This window comes from Macaca mulatta, chromosome 1, assembly GCF_049350105.2.
Source record: "Macaca mulatta isolate MMU2019108-1 chromosome 1, T2T-MMU8v2.0, whole genome shotgun sequence".
In the NCBI taxonomy this organism is placed as follows: Eukaryota; Metazoa; Chordata; class Mammalia; order Primates; family Cercopithecidae; genus Macaca; species Macaca mulatta.
In genome coordinates this window covers 154346264-154356249 of record NC_133406.1, presented here as the reverse complement: position 1 = coordinate 154356249, position 9986 = coordinate 154346264, and positions in this window count along the sequence as shown.

The window sequence follows — 9986 nt, the reverse complement described above, 5'->3', positions numbered from 1 at the left end:
ATGTGAGATTAGCAATGAGAAAGATACCATGGATATGTTAATAGATTAGGATATGTTAATAGAATAGGTTAAAAGAACTATAAGAGAATATTATGTGTTTCTGTATGATAAACAATTTGAAAATCTGGAAGAATTATATGATTTCCTATAAAATAAAAAGAGGCAAAGTTGATCCAAGAAGAGGTTAAAAAAACCTAAATAGACTCATAACTATAGACTACATTGGAAATATAATTAAAGGTCTCCCATTAAAATAAAGATATGCAGCCAGGCGCAGTGGCTCACACATGTAATCACAACACTTTGGGAGGCAGAGGCAGGAGGATCACTTGAGATCAAGAGTTCAAGACCAGCCTGGCCAACATGGTGAAACCCCATCTCTACTAAAAATACAAAAAACATTGCCACTGGGCATGGTCGTGGGCACCTGTAATCCCAGCTACTCGGGAGGCTGAGGCAGGAGAATTGCTTGAACTTGGGAGGCAGAGGTCGCAGGGAGGCAGAGGTTGCAGTGAGCCAAGATCGCCCACTGTACTCCAGCCTGGGCGACAGAACAAGACTGTCTCAAAAACTAAAAATAATGAAAAAAAGAGATGCCACATAAACATGTACCAAGACAAAAACAGTTTTGTAATTGGGTTAGATTTTACTCTTAAAACAGGTAATGCCTATATTATTTGTGTCATTCCAACTCATAGAAAAGATGACAAGCTCCCTGACTCATTTTAGGAAGCTAGCATAGCTATCATATTAAAACCTGATAAAAACAGTACAAACCATGAAAGTGAATATAAGCCCACAAAAAGGATCAAGAGGAACCATTTTGCAAGAAATATATGGGAATAATACAAAGATTATCGCTGTATATTTGCTGCTGCAAGTGCTGAGACACACGAGGTGGAAGCACTCCTGTGTCCAGGTAGGAAATCCTTGGTCAAGCCGAGAGACCATTACTTGCGTGAATATTAGCATTTCCAAGAGGAAGTGGAGAACCCACCTCCTATTCAGAAGACAGCATTATCACTAGGAAAGGTAAATACATCTAAAGGGCTTCTGACCAATTGTTTTTGTCTTAGCTAAAACATACTGAAAACTTACTATGTGTCAGACATTGGGTGAGGAACTTTTGCATTATTTTCTAATTTAATCCCCACAATATTCCTCTGAAGTAAGCACTATTATTATCCTCATTTTGAAAATGAGGAAGCAGACTTTCCAATGTCACACAGCAAGAAAGTGGCAGAGCGAGGATTGGAATCCTAATATGAATCCAGTCCTGAACCACTCTACGTAGACTCTCCCTAAGTCACCCTGATGGCTTCTACCCCTGCCCCACTGTCTTTGTATGTGTTACTCTTTTTGCTTGGAACACTTAACTAAAATAATCATAGCAGTTGTAACAATACTAAAGGTTGGCTGCCACTGAATGATGAGTATGTTCCACGCATGGTGCTAGACATGTTATATGCATGTCTCATTAAATCCTCCTAACAGCCCCATAAGGTAGTTTTTATACAACAAAGCATGATTTATATTCAACAAAGCATGATGAACTATGTGTTCCAAAGGCACAGTGGAAGGATTTGGGAGGGAAGTGGCTGGTGAAAGACTGGTTCAAATCAGTGTACTGAAAGAAAATATCTTGGTAGGCAGTAACATGGTGTATCAGCCTAATATATATCATAAGGAGAGTAAAAAAAGAAAAACCTCAATTTCTAAGATTACATTTTTACATATAGTTTTGCTACCATTAAATGGTCATTAATCAAGCTAAAATAAGCTGTTGAAAAGTCTTGGTGGACCAGCATTAAAAATATTTCACATGTAGCTAGGAAGATATATGAATCAGTTAATCATAAACTAAAACTCTGCTTAGAAAAAGACAGACATCCATCATACATGACCTCATCAATTATATCCTCACTAATTTCAGCATCTATAAATTTGGCATCTTCAGGTAAAGTTAGAAGCTACTAATACAAAAGAAGTCAACACTACATCTTAACTACTCGATATTCCAAATATATAATTGTTTTCATTTCCCTGTGTTTTCAGCTCTTATTCTTATTTGAGTATCATCCTTAACATTAATTAAGACCTCCCAATGTACAATGAAGAAACTGTGATAAATAGATATGTAGTTTCAATGTGGAAAATACAGACAAATGCAATTTTTTGTAAGCTTTGGTTCAAAAATATTTAGGAAACACTATAGAACCTTGGTCTATTAGTGTGACTTGAAGGAATACTGGAAACATTTTGGAGTGGCTGCATGATTCTGATGACATATGGATTCCTGTCTTTCATCTTCTTTCCTTTTCATCAACTTTCCAGGCAATATGTAAAATTGCCAACCCGAGAAAGGAGCAGTCTTGCTCCAAACTTGTGGGGCACACTTTTGACCCCCTATTGATTGAGGCCAGGAAGCCTGAGGAGAGGCAAAAGCTCCCAGATTCTTGTGTGAAGTGGGGTGGAGTGGGGAATTTTCCACTTGTAAAGAGGGTTGGAGACATCAAGATTTTTGTTTCCCAGGTGATTCTTCGTGCAGCCAGTTTTAGACCACTGCTCTAGAGACTTTCTTTCCAAACTGTGTTCTGTGGACCAACAGCATCAACATCACCTGAAAGCTTGTTAGAAACTGAGAATCTTAGGTTGCATCCCAGACCCACTGAATCATAATCTGCTTTTGAACAAGACCTCTGGGCGATTCAAAAGCACATTAAAGTTTGAGTACAACAATGAGTGCAGTGATCCAACAGGTACAAGCTGATCCAATACTTTGACGTCATTTTATATCTTGACCCTACAGTCGGTCTATAATAAAACATAGTTTTGTCTTCAAAGAACTCAGTCTTGAACTTACAGATGCCCTATTCTTCCAACTAGATAATAAGACTTTAGAGGACAAGGATCCTTCCTAGTTTCTTCTGGTAATTGCAGAATCTAGCATGGTGCCTCATAGGTAGTGAGTATATAATAAGTGTCTCTTGATCATGCCAATAGAAGTAGTAGTACTTTGAAATTAAGAACCAGATTTTGTTAAGAGACTGTAGATCTCATGTTACTAAATATAATATGCCAGGCCTTCCTTGAAAGTTTGACGAATATTAATTAGGAAAGAGAATAATTCTATTGGCTTCCTGACAAACTCTTGGCAGTCTGTGGACTTCTAGTAAACTTGATGGTCAGAAATACATTTCAAAATTCCTCCAAATCACCATTATCACCACAGCTACCAAGTGCCCAATTGTTTCTTCTATCCAAATACACTGAGGAGGGCTGTGGATTATTACTGTTTCATTATTTCTCTCTGTTTACAGTTTTAGAGTGAAAATTGAAACTGAACTTTAAAGAAAAAACAACTTCCTAAAACTATTCTGTAGAGAAAAGACAATGAAAGGTGAGATAAATTGTGAGATAAATTTATTGATAACAAATAAGATTTTTTTCCAGTATAAATGACTCACTCATTCAAATATGCTGAAGCTATGCCACATGAGTAAAGATTTTGTACATTTTGCTTCTTTGGGTTTGTTGTCGCCGTGAATGCACTAATACAGTGTTCTGAAACCTCTTCCCCAGAGCAAATTTCACAGATGTCCAGCCAAATAAATTGTTATTCCTAGCTTGACTTTTTTTGGCAACAACAAGAATTTCACATTCTGAGCCATAGTATAAAAATATAAAGAATCTTTATCATTTAGTGAAGCTTAAAATATGTCAGGCATTGTGTTAAGTGTTTTCATTCTTTGTTTCACTCAATTCTAAACAGCCCTATGGTTCATATGTATCATGAACCCCATTTTTCAGGAGAAGAAACTGAGGCTTAGAAAGCTTAATTTAGTTGTTCTCAATCAGCCAACAGAGACCAAACTGTTCTCTAACACTGTTCACAGTTATTGAAGGTCAGAACGTTTTTTCCCAGTGACATATCTTAGCCTGAGATGGAGTTCTGTGGAGTATACAGGGTGGCAGAAGCCTGGTCTATGGGGCTGCTGTAGCTTTAGCTCATCTTCTTGCCCAAGAGGAATGCCATGTTGGCAGAATCATCTAAGCAGAAAATGTCGCTATCTGCTATCTGGCAGACTCCACACAATACCAAAGATTTCTAGGAAGGAACTTCCTGCTTCCAGGTTCTACCTCCTAACTTTCCACAATTCTTAGTCCTCTGAGAAGGAGGTGTTGTGCAAGGAATGTTGCAGACATTGTCAATTTATCAGAATAAATATCTTAATCCATCCCCTCTTAACAACAACAAAAAAAAATCCAGACTTCATGTACTGTATTGCTTTTGTCATATACAGTCATTGCTTATTGACAGAAATAGCATATGTTTGCTTAAGACTTAATAATCCTATAATTTTTTAAATGTGTAAGTTCAGGTAGTTCTTTATATTACATTAAAATGACAGAATTCTTTATATTTCCGAAGTTAGTTATAAAGAAAAGATGACCTGTCTATAAAACGGATAACTAAAAATATTATTTAACACAAACAGCATGGAAAGCACTGCTGAAATGTAAAAATATTTTAGTCATTAGAGAATCCTGTGATCTCCATGCCTGGACAGGTCACATGAGCCTTACATTTAACATGCATATATTAATGGAACACAGAAATACCTCTCATTTCCACCTGAGGAAAGAAATCATCTGACTGAATACATTGTCATTTTTTGAGCCACTATCTCACTTTTGAATATGCTCAGCTTTAGGCAAAAATATGTCTGCATAAACTCATGTGATTAGTGAACCTTAATAGATGTCTTTTTTAACTTAAAATACATAGGAAATCTAATCAAATTAAATACCTATGGGAAATTTTACTTCAGCCCAATAAGATTACATGTGGGAATAGATAAACTCTGTAAGATTAAAAATTAATAAAACACTTATTACTAATTTATGTCCCTTTCAAATGTAAAATTAGTAAAACTGATACTAACATTTAAACTCAAGTTACTCCCAATAGAGCAAGATCAGAAATAGGAAAGCTCATCCAGAGATTGAAATAACCACCATTGCATGAGTTGTGAGCAAACTGAGTTCTCAGCTCTTCCAAGAGGAGGCTGATGTTCAAATGCAGGCTTTTAAAATTATCTTCACCTAAAGAATTAATTGCATTTCCAAGAGGAATGAGTTCAGTTTGATGGGATGACAATAAACTGCCTTGGATCAGCACAAATTTTGTGCTGGTTTTGGGATGGTTCCTTTTCCACACTTTTCATGTTAGATATTATCCCTAGTGCAGCATATTTGTGTGTCAAATGGATGCTTGGGAAATGTCATCATCCACTGGACATCAGGAGAGTTTAACTTTGGCCCAATGCCAGTTTCAGTGGGTGAATATACATATATTTCAGAAGAATGCTTCAAGTAAAATATCAATAGGAAGTCTGAAAATCAACATTTGTTTTCCAAATGTCCACATTGTCCATATGTATTTACTCAAGTCTTTATTGTTCTTAAATTTTTGAAAGAAAAGTGATGAAGTTCTGCCATGCTACAGTATTACAAAACCAAAATTTAAAAAATTGATAGCATGCTTAGATGAAAAAAAAAGGAGGGGAATGTATCATGATTAAGAACACAAGCTTTGGGCCAGGCGCAGTTGCTCACGCCTGTAATTCTAGCACTTTGGGAGACTAAGGCGTGTGGATTGCCTGAGCTCAGGAGTTCAAGACCAGCCTGGGCAACACAATGAAACCCCATCTCTACTAAAATACAAAAAAATTAGCTGTGCTTGGTGGCGTGCACCTATACTCCCAGCTACTTGGGAGGCTGAGGCAGAAGAATTGCTTGAACCCAGGAGGCAGAGTGCATTGCAGTGAGCCAAGATCGTGCCATTGCACTCCAGCCTGGGTGACAGAGCGAGACTCGTCTAAAAAAAAAAAGGAACACAAGTTTGCTTTGTGGCTAGACCTCAACAAGGTCCTTGAGCTTTCTGTACCTATTGATGACATGGAGTAATTATACTCACCTCATGAGATTGTTATGAGATTACATAAGATCATGTGTGCCAAGTACTGAGTACATTGACTGACTCATTCTAGTAAATTCAATATTATCAAAATATTCTCATCAATAATTTTAATTATAGAAAATGAATGTCAATGCTCAGTTTAAATTGTCTTTGTCACCTTTGTGCATAGTTCAAGGAAATTTCTGTAGACTGGTAGTTCAAAGGCCTTGAAAGCCTTGGAAACTAGAAGACTTCTTGTCCCATTCTCTCCCTACACCATAAATAATCTGAAGAAAAATTGAAAAGGTTAGAATTCTGCAAGATTGTTTCTGCATGCAATCTCCAAAATTTTGTTTGTGTACGTTAAGCCTATTTCTAAAACATGGGTTCAGAGTATCTCTAATGGGAAATAGAGGCTTATCCATTAGAGGGCATTTTGTCAGAATTTTAGTGGGCGTTCAAAATTCAATCATTGTAGACTAAGTCCTGTGCAACAGAAATTTTTTTCCCAACTGGTAGGCCTATTTGAATAATAATCTAGTTGGTTTTGAAAATCGCAGTCAAGATTTCAAATACTATTCTATAACCCATTATTTTAAGCTGATAACATTCTTTGCATAAGCAAATAAACAAAAGGAACACTAATAAAAATTCTATACTTTGACTCTCCCTGCTTTTTAACTTTTTGTTGTTTCTATTTATATCTTGCTGTACTATGGCTTGAAAAGTTGTGGTTATTATTTCTGATTCATTCATCTTTTAGTCTTTCTGTTTAAGATAAGAGCAGATTACACACCACAGTTATGGTGTTATAATATTTTCTGTTTTTCTATGTACTTACTATTACCAGTGAGCCTTGTACCTTCAGATGATGTCTTATTGCTCATTAATGTCCTTTTCTTTCTTATTGAAGTACTCCCTTTAGCATTTCTTGTGGGATGGGTCTGACATTGATAAAATCCCTCAGCTTTTGTTTGTCTGGGAAAGTATTTCTCCTTCATGCTTGAAGAATATTTTCACTGGATATACTATTCTGGGGTAAAAGTGTTTTTTTTTTTTCTTTCGGCACTCTCTCCTGGCCTGTAAAATTTGCACGGAAAAGTCTGCTGCCAGACGTATTGGACCTCCATTGTATGTTATTTGTTTCTTTTATCTTGCTGATTTTAGGATTCTTTCTTTACCCTTGACCTTTGAAAGTTTGACTATTAGATGTCTTGAAGATGGGTCTGGTATTGATGAAATCCCTCAGCTTTTGTCTGGGAAAGTATTTCTCCTTCACGTTTGAAGAATATTTTTACTGGATATACTGTTCTGGGGTAAAAGTGTTTAACTTCTTTGAGTTAAATCTGCTTGGTGTTCTATAACCTTCTTATACTTAGATCTTGGTATCTCTCTCTGGGTTTGGGAATTTCTCTGTTACTATCTCTTTGAATAAACTTTCTACCCCTATCTCTTTCTCTACCTCCTCTCAAAGGCCAATAACTCTTAGATTTTCTCTTCTGAGGCTATTTTCTAGATCCCACAGGCAAGCTTCATTGTGTTTTATTCTTTTTTTCTTTTGTCTCCTCTGACTGTATATTGTCAAATAGCCTGTCTTCAAGCTCACTAGTTCTTTCTTCTGCTTGATCAATTCTGCTATTACAAGGTTCTGATGCATTCTTCAGAAAGTCAATTGCATTTTTCAACTCGAGAATTTCTACTTATTCTTATTAATTATTTCAACCTCTTTGTTAGATTTATCTGATAGAATTCTGAATTCCTTCCTATGTTATCTTGAATTTAGTTGAGTTTCCTCAACACTGCTATCTTGAATTCTCTGTCTGAAAGGTCACGTATCTCTGTTTCTCCAGGATTGGTCCCTGGTGCCTTATTTAGTTCATTTGGTTAGGTCATGTTTTTCTGGATGGTCTTCTTGCTTGGGAATGTTCATCTGTGTCTGTGCATTGAAGAGTTTGGTGTTTATTGTAGTCTTCATAGTTTCATCTTGTTTGTACCTACCTTTCTTGAGAAGGCTTTCTAGGTATTTGAAAAGACTTGGGATTGTGATCCATGTCTACATTAGGGGGCACCCCAAGTCCAGTAACACTATGGTTCTTGCAGACTTGTGAAGTACTGCCTTGATGATCTTGGATAAGATCTGGAATAAGTCTCTGAATTATCCAGCAGAGATCCTTATTCTCCTCCCTTACTTTCTCCCAAACAGTTGAAGTTTCTGTCTCTGTTCTGAGTCACCTGGAGCTGGCGGTGGACTAATACAAGCACCCCTGTGGCCACCACCACTATAACTACATTGGGTCAGATCTGAAGCCAGCACAGCACTGGGTCTCATCCAAGACCTGTTATAACCACTACCTGGCTACTGCCTATGTTTACTCAAGACCTTGGAGCTCTACAATCAGCAGGTGGGGAAGCCTGTCAGTCTTACATACTTTTCTTCAGGGTGGCAAGTTCTTCCAGGTCCCAGAGGGTCCAGAGGTGCTATCTGGGAGCCAAGGACTAGAGTCAAAAACCTTAGAAGTCTACCTGGAATTCTATTGTACTGTGACGGAGCTTGCACTCAACCACAATGTGCAGCCTTCCCACTCCTCCCTCCCCTTTCCACAGGCAGAAGATCCTCACTCAGTGGCCACCACCACAGGTCCATGGGAAGTCCTGCCAGGCTGCTGTCAATGTTCCCTTAAGGCCCAAGGGCTCTTCAGTCAGCTTGTCATGAATGCTGCCTGGACTGCAATTCACACTTCAGGGCAGCGGGCTCCACTCTGGCCCAGCACAGGTCCAGAGATTCCATCCAAGAGCAGAGGCCTGGAATTAGGGACCCCAAGAACCTGCTTTGTGCTCTACCCTGCTGTGGCCAAGCTGTTACCAAGGGTGCAAGGCAAAACCCCCTAATTTTTCCTTCTGAGTTTGTCAAGCAGGAGTCTCTCCCCTTACCCACCACAGCTGGGAATGTGTGAAGTTTCACCTGAAGCCAGAAAGTCTCAGAGTCTCACCCAAGGCCCATAATATATGACCAGGGTATTGCTACTGGTTATTCAGTGCCCATGGGCTCTTTAATCAGCAGATGATAGGTCCTGTCAGGACTGAGTTCTTCCCTTCAAGGTAGCAGGTTCCCTTTCTGGCCCAGGGTGTATCTAGTAACATTGTCCAGGAGCTAGGGCCTAGAGGGGGCCTCAAACTCTGACTGGTGCCCTATCTTACTGTGACTGAGCTAGTATCCACCATGCAAGACAAAGTCCTCCGCACTCATCCTTCTCCTTAAGTAGAAAAAGGAGGGGCCTCTTTTGGAGCCACGAGCTGTGCAGCCTGGGGTTGGGGGAGGGGTGGCACACATACTCCCTTAGCTGCCCCAGCTACTGACTCAGTAGGTCGCATGCTGCCCCCATTTATTAGCTCTGAGCCCAGTTCAGACCTAGGGCTCTCCTAGGAGTTGCAGTCCTTGTGGCCTAGACTACCTTTCAAGTTTATTTAATACCCCAGGGCACTTTAGCTTACAGTGGGAAAGCTTGCCAAAACTCAAGTGCTAACCACTGGGATGGGTGAGTCCCCTCTGGCTAGGGCTGGTTTAAATACTACCTCTGTGGGCAGGAGTCAGCTGATTTCAGTATTGTTTTGCTTTCTGCTGTGACAAGGCACCGCTGAGTTCAGTGCAATGTTTCACAATTGCTGTACTCTTCCTCTCCCAAGTACACAGATTCATTCTCCATGCCTTGCAGCAGCTGCCAGGAAATAGGCGGGAAGAGTGGCATCAGTGATTCAAATCTGTCTCCTTCCCTCTTCAGGGCCTCTTTCAGCAATATGAAGTTAAAACTAGGTACTGTGGGTGCTTGCTTGATCTTTGGTTCTTGTGAAAGTGCTTTTCTCATGTAGATGGTTGTTAAATTGGTATCCTTGTGGGGGTGGAGTGGGACAATCAGTGGAGCATTCTATTCGCCCAACCTGCTCTACTCCTTTTCTTCCATAGTCAAGGTTTCAGGGACACACTGATTAGAGTTAACTATCAAAATTCACAAGATAAAAACATTTT